Here is a 10,339-nt window from a genome sequence, read left to right as displayed (position 1 = left end):
AAAGATAGTGCCTTCACCCCCCCCCCCTCCCCCATGCAGAAGCCACAGTGTAGAGTGTGATACCCATCATCTGTCTGTAGGGTCAGAATCCAAAGATTTCCTGCTTGCTTTTAAAGAAACTCAAATCAAGAAGGCTCATCAAAGTTAGCATGAATTTCACCCATATCTTTGAGGGATTCTGCAATGATTTTATTCAACCTTTCTTTAACTAGGCAAGTCAGTTTCGAACAAATTCTTATTTACAATGACAGCCTACCAAAATGCCTCCTGCGGGGACTGGATTTTGAAATGTGTTTTCAATAAAATACAGGACAAAACACACTACACTACATTGAGAGACCTAAGAGAACAACATAGCATGATAACAACATGGTAGAAACACACCATGGTAGCAGCACAGAACATGGTACAAACATTATTGGGCACAGACAATAGCATAAAGGGCAAGAAGGTAGAGACAACAATACATTGTGCAAAGCAGCCACAACTGTCAGTATCCATGATCGAGTCTTTGAATGAAGAGATGGAGTGTTTTGCAGCTCGTCCCAGTCGCTAGCTGCAGCAAACTGAAAAGAGGAGCGACCCAGGGATGTGTGTACTTTGGGGACCTTGAACAGAATTTGTCTGGTAGAATGGGTGTTTGTATGTGGAGTTTGAGGGCTGCGATAGATATCTTAGATCGGGGGGAGTGAGGCCTAAGAGGGTTTTATAAATAAGCATCAAGCAGTGGCTCTTGCAACAGGTATACAGAGATGACCAATTTACAGAGTATAGAGTGCAGTGATGTGTCCTGTAAGGAGCATTGGTGGAAAATCTGATGGCCGAATGGTAAAGAACATCTAGGCGCTCGAGAGCACCCTTACCTGCCGATCTATAAATTACGTCTCTGTAATTTAGCATGGGTAGGATGGTCATCTGAATCAAGTCTAGATTTAACTTTAGCCTGCAGCTCTGATATGTGCTGAGAGAAGGACAGTGTAGCATCTTGCCATACTCCCAAGTACTTGTATGAGGTGACTACCTCAAGCTCTAATCCCTCAGAGGTAGTATTCAAACCAGTGGGGATAGGAGCATTCTTCTTTCCAAACCACATTACATTTGTTTTGGAGGTGTTCAGAGCAAGGTTAAGGGCAGAGAAAGCTTGTTGGACATTAAGAAAGCTTTGTTGTAGAGAGATTAACATAAAATCTGGAGAGGGGCCAGTTAAGTATAAGACTGTATCATCTGCATATACATGGATGAGAGAGCTTCCTACTGCCTGAGCTATGTTGCTGTTGTAAATTGAGAAGAGTGTGGGGCATAGGATCGAGCCTTGGGGTACTCCCTTGGTGACAGACAGTGGCTGAGACCGCAGATGTTCTGACTTTAAAACACGGCACTCTTTGAGAGAGGCAGTTAGCGAACCAGGCCAAAGACCCCTAAGAGACCCTAATGCTCATTAGCCAGCTCACAAGAATGAAATGGTCTACCGTATCAAAGGCTTTGGCCAAGTCAATAAAAATAGCAGCACAACATTGCTTAGAATCAAGGGGAGTGGTGACATCATTTAATAAGACCATTCAGGTTGCAGTGATACATCCATTACCTGAGCAGAAACTAGATTGCATACCAGAGAGAATACTATAGACATCAAGAAAGTCAGTTGACTATTGACAAGTTTTTCCAACACTTTTGATAAACAGGGCAAGATTTTGGCCTAGAACAGTTAGGATCAACTTGATCTCCCCCTTTAAATACATGTTTTACTTAACCTTTACTTAACTAGGAAAGTCAGTTAAGAACAAATTCTTATTTACAGTGACGACCTACCCCGGCCAAACCCGGACGGCGCTAGGCCAATTGTGGACCGCCCTACGGGACTCCCAATCACGGCCGGTTGTGATACAGCTTGGAATCGAACCAGGGTCTTTAGTGACGTCTCTAGCACTAAGATGCAGAGCTTTAGACCGCTGCAATGCCTTAGACCGCTGCATCACTCGGGAAACCCTAAAAGATGAACCGTGGGTGCCTTCCAAGCATTGGGAACCTCCCCAGAGAGGAGAGACAGGTTAAAAAGGTCAGCGCTAGGCTTGGCGATGGTAGGGGCTGCAACCTTAAAGAAGAAAGGGACCCAGATGTTTTTTGGGATCAAGTTTAAGGAGCTCCTTTAGAACCTCGGACTAACAGGGAGAAGCGGGGCAGGGGAAAAAGAGGGAGGAGCATCGGGGCTAGTCGCATTAGAAGGCGTGGGAGATGAGGAAATGTTGGACGGGCAAGGAGGCATGGCTGAGTGAAATAGGAATCCTGACTTAATGAAGTGGTGATTAAAAAGCTCAGCCATGTGCTTCTTGTCAGTAACAACGACATCATCAACATTAACGGACATGGCCAGCTGTAAAGAGGAGGGTTTATTCTCCAGGTCTTTAACCGTTTTCCAGAACTTCTTGGGGTTAGACCCACAGAAAAAACAACTGCTCCTTAAAGTAATTAACGTTGGTCTTCCGAATAGCCTGAGTGCTCTTATTTCTCATTTGCCTGAACGAGAGCCAGTCAGCCTGAGTATGCGTGTGCTGAGCCTTTTGCCAAATGGAATTCTTGAGGTGGAGTAACCCTGCCAGATCACGGTCGAACCAGGGGCTGAACCTGAGTCCAAGCGATTGGATCAAGATGATTCTATACCAATTTACAGAGGCCAGGTCATGAAGGAAGGCTTGCTCATTAAAGTTTTTTAGCAAGCGTCTATGACAAATCAGGACAGGTCGTTTCACTGAGCAGCCATTACGAATACAGGCTGTAAAACAGTGATCACTAAGGTCATTACAGAAAACACCAGACTGATACCTATCAGGATTATTTGTGAGAATAACATCAAGGTGAGTAGCCTTTTCTGGGTGTTTGGAGTCATACTTTGTAGGATTGGTAATCATCTGAGGAATTTTTAGGGAGTCCCATTGCTTTGGTCAGGTGGATTAAACATGTCCCAGTTCAGGTCACCTAGCAGGACAGACTTAGTGTAAGGTCCAGGAGAGAGCTTAGGGCATTTGGGGTACAGGCCGGTGCTGATGGTGGACGATAACAACCAGCAACAGTCAATTTGCTTAAAACCAGCTAATCAAATAGTTTGGGGACAGACTTGGAGGAGACAACCGAGCACTGAAGGTGTTCCTTGGTAAAGAGTGCCACTCCCCCACCTTTGGAAGATCTTGTCGAAAAAGTTTTTTGTCGAAAAAGGTTATAACCAGAAAGATTAACATCAGTGTTCAAAACACTCTTTCTTAATGACCAACACACAGTGGTGGGCCGTCAGGGCCAGCAAGGCCTTCTCTGCTGGCCTAAATATCATCAGAATATAATTTATTTTTAAATATATTTTCCCACAAATATGTATTAAATTATTCCCCAGAGTAAGAGTTACACTCTTCATTTCATAGCGTTCCTCTTGGTTGCACTGCTTCCAGCCCCAGGTTGAGATTTGGAGGGCTGGTCTTTATGTTAGATCTTTTATCCAATCATATTCAGCCATCATGTGTTGCCAGGGGTCTAAAATCTGCCCTCAGGCCTTCAGAATCAACAGTGCGGGCACTTGTAGCTTAAAGTGAATGGAAATTACAATTTAGTGTCAACCAATCAGCTTTAGAGTTGGCTATTGTACGCCTGCTGGCTGGCTCCAGTGTTACACAGGAGCCAGCTAGCAGGCGTAGTGCGTGTACGTCTTTTGATTGGATTACCAATATTGAGAGGCAGGTCCTATATGGGCAGGTCTCAGAACTAGGAAACTGAAATTGATCAACAAATTAATTTGCGTACTACTAAGCTGTTTTTTCAACCCACAATGGCGGAAGGAGAAGATATCGATTTGGTCGAGGATATAATTATAATGCCATTCTCAAGACAAACTTTTCAAGAAAAGTCAGACATTGTCAGGAGAGGTAGACGCCGACGCTACAAAGCCTGTTACAGGCGGGAAAAGGGGTTTGTTCGCCACTTTCAACTATGGGCGCTATCAATGACTCACAGGCTCCGAGAAGCACTGCAAACTGTACTGCTGGGAATGCCTATTATTTGCAAGTGATCGATTTGGTGTTTGGAGCCACACTGGCTTTGCAAACCTGAGTTGTCTAACCAAGGCAGCAACGAGACACCAAAGTACGGCTGGGCACTTACAAGCAATGGTGCTTTTGAAAACTTTTGGGGACACCCGAGTGGATCTACAGCTCAACGAACAAGCGCGCAGGGCAACGAAGCTGCACAATGAAAAGGTATTGTACTCTTCCCCTGCAATTCTCTGAATAAAAATGTCAATTTCAAGGTGACGCAACGCCTGGTTATACTGCGTTTCTGTCTAAATGTATAGTGTCTAGAGCCATGACATCATAATGATGGTAATAAGTGGCGGATTAATTCGGGTGGGACTGTGTAGGACCTCACTGAAGGCCCAGGCCCCAGAACAACGGCACGCCACTGCCAACACATATAGATTGGATCTGTGAACCCATACTTTCAATTGAACAATTTTAGGTAATAAGCTTCTAGTGTTAACGTGCAGAAAACCCAGGCTTTTACGAGGGCAGGAATCAGTGAAGCAGATATCAGAGCACAAGTCAGAATTGGGGCTAGCAACAGTAGATGGGCCAGGGTGTATGTGCACATTTCAAGATATCATTAGCAGTAATGCAATCCAGACAATGCAGAGGACAGTGAGAGCTCTGCACTGTTGATTTTTTATGACATTTGATGGCACACAGGGCTCTGTAAGTCATTACTAATCAGACATCAGAAACCAAATTAAATAGGCTGGGGAATCAATGGAATCCAATCGATCTGGTCTAATGGACAGCTGATTTACCTCAGAGAGCACTGGAATTCCAACGTCAATTGTATAGAATGCGATGGATCTGTTTCCACTTTATAGCCGCGGCTGTCAGACCCAATTCCGATTAATCTCAGACCTCTGCATCTGAGTGGTGGCTTGCTCGTGCCTAACTAAAAGAAAAGCTGGGAGTGCATAAGGAATATTGGAAAGGAACCGGTCTAATGGAATCGCGCTGACTGGACAGATAAGATTCCCTCTTTCTCTCCCTGGAAGTTGACGTTTCCGATATTCCCATCTCTCCTACAGATGGGAGACAGATGGCTCCCGGTTCATTGATGGCAGATTTCCATTTCTTTAAGGTCAGACAAAGAAAATGTTTTGACAAATAGACAGTGAAAACAGTACACACAAATGACCATCATAGTCATGTTAGGGTAAGGTAGAACATTTAAAAATGATGCTTGAATGATGTCATGGTGTTTTGGATTGACCCGTAGAATAACTTGGCCATCTGTTTGAAAAAGCTCTTCATTTATCGTCACTGACTGACTATCACTGAAATTGCCATGATAAGAGTTCAAAGCGTCCAGTATTTTTGTGTTTATATTTCAGAAGAACATATGAATATATTAGACATTCATTATGGTGAGAAAAAAATGCATGCTAAGGAAAAAGTTGTTGAGAACCCAAACACATTAGGGAACAATAAGGCCTTCTACGCCTCAGAAATGAGACTATTAAGAAGAAGAAGATGTTGTTCTAATAGAATCTCTTCAGCTTTTGTTGGAAAGGAAAGTTTCTCGGATAAGAGCATCTACTGAAAAGGAATGAATAGACCATTTCAGTTTTCACATAGAAATAAGTTGCATTTGCAAAGTATTTCAAGAAACTGGGAAACATCAAGCAAGTGTTTTTATTTCCCAGAAGTATTATCAGATTAACTATTTTGTACAGATAATTATCATACTCGAGTTACAAATGCTGGTAAACACTCAAATACATTAAGTTAAAATGTTTAGTGCACTGGGCCTTTGGCTCATCCTGTATTTGTGGACCGATATAGACGTCTTCAGCGCGGGCAAAAAAAAATTGCAGGCCCTTCACCCCTAAACTGCTTCCTGCGGCTATGTCCACTGAAGGTCCTATAGCCACAATTCGTCACTGCTCAAACATGTCTATAATAGATATAAAGACTGTTACAATTCCCCCTCGGTCTCCCCTTACTACACTGAACAAAAATATGAATTGCAACAATTTCAACAATTTTACTGTGTTACAGTTCATATCAGGAAATCAGTCAATTGAAATACATGCATTAGGCCCTAAGGAGAAATGCTCACTAACAGGACAGGGATGTAAACAAATTTGTGCACAAAATATGAGAGAGATCTCTGGGATCTTTTTTTCAGCTCATGAAACATGGAACCAACAGTTTATATGTTGTGTTTATAGTTTTGTTCAGTATAATAGTAATGCACAACTTTCAAATAATTCCTCCCACTCTTCCCAACCAGAAAATTCTGATGAGGATTTGAGGATATTTTTCAACTAAAGTAAAGAACAGTAATGTTATGAGTAAAGTAGGAGGCCCAGGTTTCAATAGGCGATAAGATATGAGTGTTTCATAAAAGGAGTGTATATATTTGGCCTGGCGAAGCGGTTTTATGCTCTGACTGAATGGAACCTTTTAGTTGTTTTACTCCTCTGGCCTTGGCTGGTCTCTGGAAGAAATGACAAGTGCTCACTGTCCGAGACCGAGTCAAGAACAGAGTAAAAATGTATCAGACACTGAGACAAGACAATAACGGTCTCCAGACCGGACTTGTCTCGAGTACTACAATCAACATTACAAAATAGTGAAAAGTGTTCATCGTTAATTCATCTTATATCAATACTGTGTGCTAAAAGGCGGTTGTAAATTCCACAAATGTTCGTCTTGTTAGATGCTTACAATTATGGTACAGAACCCTGAGGCCTACGAGTCCACAAACCCAGCCTGAAAGAGAGGAGAAATCTCCTATCATATCAAGTGAAATTACTCCAAGCTTTTCTCAGCCTATTCTGATAAGATATAGATCAGCAGAATAGATTGGCTTTTTTCATTATCTGTTTGGAGATCTCGGAACGTGTTGGGTAGATAATTTGCTATTGTTTCCTGTGACCTCCCCAGATTTAAATTATCTTTGGTTACGTGTCAACCCAATCCTCATGTTTAGCAGAGAGTATACACTTCTCAACACTGTGTACATTTTAGGACATCCTCAGCTTTAAGTCTCACCCCTACTCACCCCTACTTGAGTCCATCGTGCGAGGCTTGAGGCTGAGGATGTCCTAAAATATACACCATAACCCAGAGCCATTCAGAGCAACATACATGATTACTGTCCTATATTTATTTGTTGCTATATGAGACTGTCAGAAGAGGTCTGCATTCCACATGAAGGGTATGAATTGAGCAGGTAGAGTGACCCATAGACCTTGTGGGTGTTTGGTAGAGAGGCGGACAGAGAACCAGTGGGATGTGTGAGGAGGAGGAGGAGAAGGGGTAGGAATTGGAGAAGGAGGAGGATAAAGAGGAGGAGGAGGAGAAGGGGGAGGAGGAGCAGGGGGTGGAGGAGGTGGAGGAGGATAAGGGAATGATAATGAATCATAGAAAGTGGAAATTCCCTTTCAGCTGAGTGAAATGTCATGGCAAATTATTCAAAACTCAATTCACACTTTAAAGACAAACAAAATAAAATAATTATAGTGTCAAAATAAAGTCAGTCTCATCCAAAACAGAGATTTGCAACATTGTATGCCACGGAATGAAGGGTAGTGTCACACCCTGACCGTAGAGATCTTTTTATTCTCTATGTTTGGTTGGTCAGGGTGTGACTCGGGTGGGATAATTGTTTCTATGTTTTGGCCGGGTAGGGTTCTCAATCAGAGACAGCTGTCTATCGTTGTCTCTGATTGGGAATCATACTTAGGCAGCCTTTTTTCCTTTTGTATTTGTGGGTAGTTGTCTTTGTTATGGGGCATTATAGCCTAAGTACGCTTCACGGTCGATTCCTTGTTCTTTGTTTTGTTGGCGACATTTATCAATAAAAGAAATGTACGCTCAACATGCTGCATCTTGGTCCGGTCCTTTCCACGACGACAGCGATTGTGACCGGTAGGTAGCGTAACAATTTTCCTTAGGTTGGGCTCATTTCTAGTATTATTTGTCACATGCACAAGTACAGTGAAATGCTTAACTTGCAAACCCTACCCAACAGTGCAATATTCAAAATCAAAAAAAGTATAACAAATTTTAAAATGGAGAAATAAGAGGCAGCTTTTTACAGGTTCAGTGCCAGTAGCAAAAGTACAATGTGCAGGGATGCTGTGTACTTGAGGTAGATATGTACATGTAGACAGGATTAGGAGAAAGTGACTGGTAGCAGAATAAATAATAATAATAATAATAATACACAGTGTGGCAGCAGCATACGTGGTGGGTGTGTGTATGTAAGTGTAAGAGTGTTAGTGTGAGTGTGTATGTGCTAATTGGCACACCGGCCGGCTGAAGCTAATAGGCGAAAGAACTTGACTAGTAGTCAAGGCTACAACCAGACACAAGACCTTTTTCAAGTTATCTAGAAGGATGAGTGGCTGTAACTGTGTACTGTTTTGGCAGAGTAAAAGTACAAACGCTTCCCACGTTCGAACACACACACACACACAAGAGAAACCAACATCAAAGCACACCTCCAAAAACCCAAATCTTGTTCTCAGTCACATTTCCTACTGAAGAAAACTTAAACCTAGGCTAAATCAGAAAGAAATTACTCTGGTTGTTAGCATTTTTTAAGTAAGGTGCACATTTTATCCGTTTTATTAGTTCAATGTAATAGGCTCTTTTGATCTGGGAATATACGGAAGGAAAAATATACGTTTTCATTTAAAAACTGTTATATAGTTCTCTTTATTTAGATTAATACATAACATTGCAATTTATTTCCTCAATAGACTTTCTTGCGTTTTTCTGCAACATACAACTTTATGAACCATTTAGGCTGAACTAACTTTGATTATGCAATTAAACTGTTCATTGTTTCAAACAAGGGAGCACAAGACAAATACATCCACAGAGACGGATCTGTTTCTGGTCAAGCGCTGTTCTGTGAATCATTCACCTTTCATCTAAGTAAGGTCTAGGCAGCTGTAATAAACAGCGAGAGGCAGGCAGTGACATGTCTGATGCATACTGTCAAATCAATCATGGCGGCAAAAGATATTCATATTAACAGGAGATTTGTCAACTTTCTCTCTGACATAGCACCTGATATCACAATATAGCGTTTACTTTGCCCCATAAGGCCACAGTAAGTGTTTGATGAAGAGATTACATTTAAATACAATTCTATGTTTAACATATTCGTAAAACACATTTACCTGAGGCCTTGATTGTAGTGGGGCTCCCCGAGTGGCACAGCGGTATAAGGTACACCATCTCAGCATAAGAACCAGTCCCTGTTTCGAATCCAGGCTGTATCACATCTGGCCGTGATTGGGAGTCCCATAGGCGCACAATTGGCCCAGCGTCGTCCAGCTTTGACCGGGGTAGGCCGTCATTGTAAATAAGAATTTGTTCTTAACGGACTTGCCTAGTTCAATAAAGGTTACAATTAAAAAATTCTAACTCCCCTGATGGAGTTGGCATAACCCTGTTAGTTCTTGGTCCGAGAGGAGACTGCTGGGATAGTCATAGGAGTGTCAGGGGGAGGTGTCTCGCTGTGTCTGTCAACACCACTACGGTGGAAAGTCCAGGCCACGCCCCTCAAGTGAAGTTACTGGAGGAATACCAGGATCTGCACAGGGTCTTCTCTAAGACGCAGGCTACATGCCTGCCTCCTTATCGCCCCTGGGACTGGGCTATTGACCTGCTGTCTGACGCAGCCCTGCCGAGAGGACACGTCTATCCGCTCTCCAATGTGGAGACCGAGGCCATGGAGACCTATGTACATGAGAGCTTCCAGCAGGGTTTTATCCACCCCTCTACATCACCAGCCTCCTCAAGCTTATTTTTTTGTAAAGAGGAAAGATGGGGGACTGCGCCCCTGCATTGATTATCGAACACTGAATAAACCCCTCATCCCAACCATCATCAAACAAATGCACGGGGCGCAGTACTTCACGAAACTGGACTTGAGGAGTGCCTACAATCTGGTGCGCATTTGTGCAGGCGACGAATGGAAAGCGGCCTTTTCCACGACCACGAGCCATTACGAGTATCTCGTAATTCACTGTGCCCTGTCTAATGTTCCTTCAGTCTTCCATGCCTTTATTGACAAAGTGTTCCGGGACATGCTGGAACGGGGCGTAGTGGTTAATATTGACAACATTTTGGTCTATTCTGCTGACCGCGCCCAGCATGTCTCGATAGTCAGGTCTGTGCTGAGAAGACTGTTGGAGCATGATCTATAAGTTAAACAAGATAAACGTTTATTTTTTTCAGTGGTCCGTGTCCTTTTTGGGCTTCCTCATATCCACGGAGGGAGTGGAGATGGAGGAGCAACACGT

Source organism: Oncorhynchus keta, chromosome 25, assembly GCF_023373465.1.
Source record: "Oncorhynchus keta strain PuntledgeMale-10-30-2019 chromosome 25, Oket_V2, whole genome shotgun sequence".
Lineage (NCBI taxonomy): Eukaryota > Metazoa > Chordata > Actinopteri > Salmoniformes > Salmonidae > Oncorhynchus > Oncorhynchus keta.
This window is presented reverse-complemented; position numbering follows the sequence as displayed.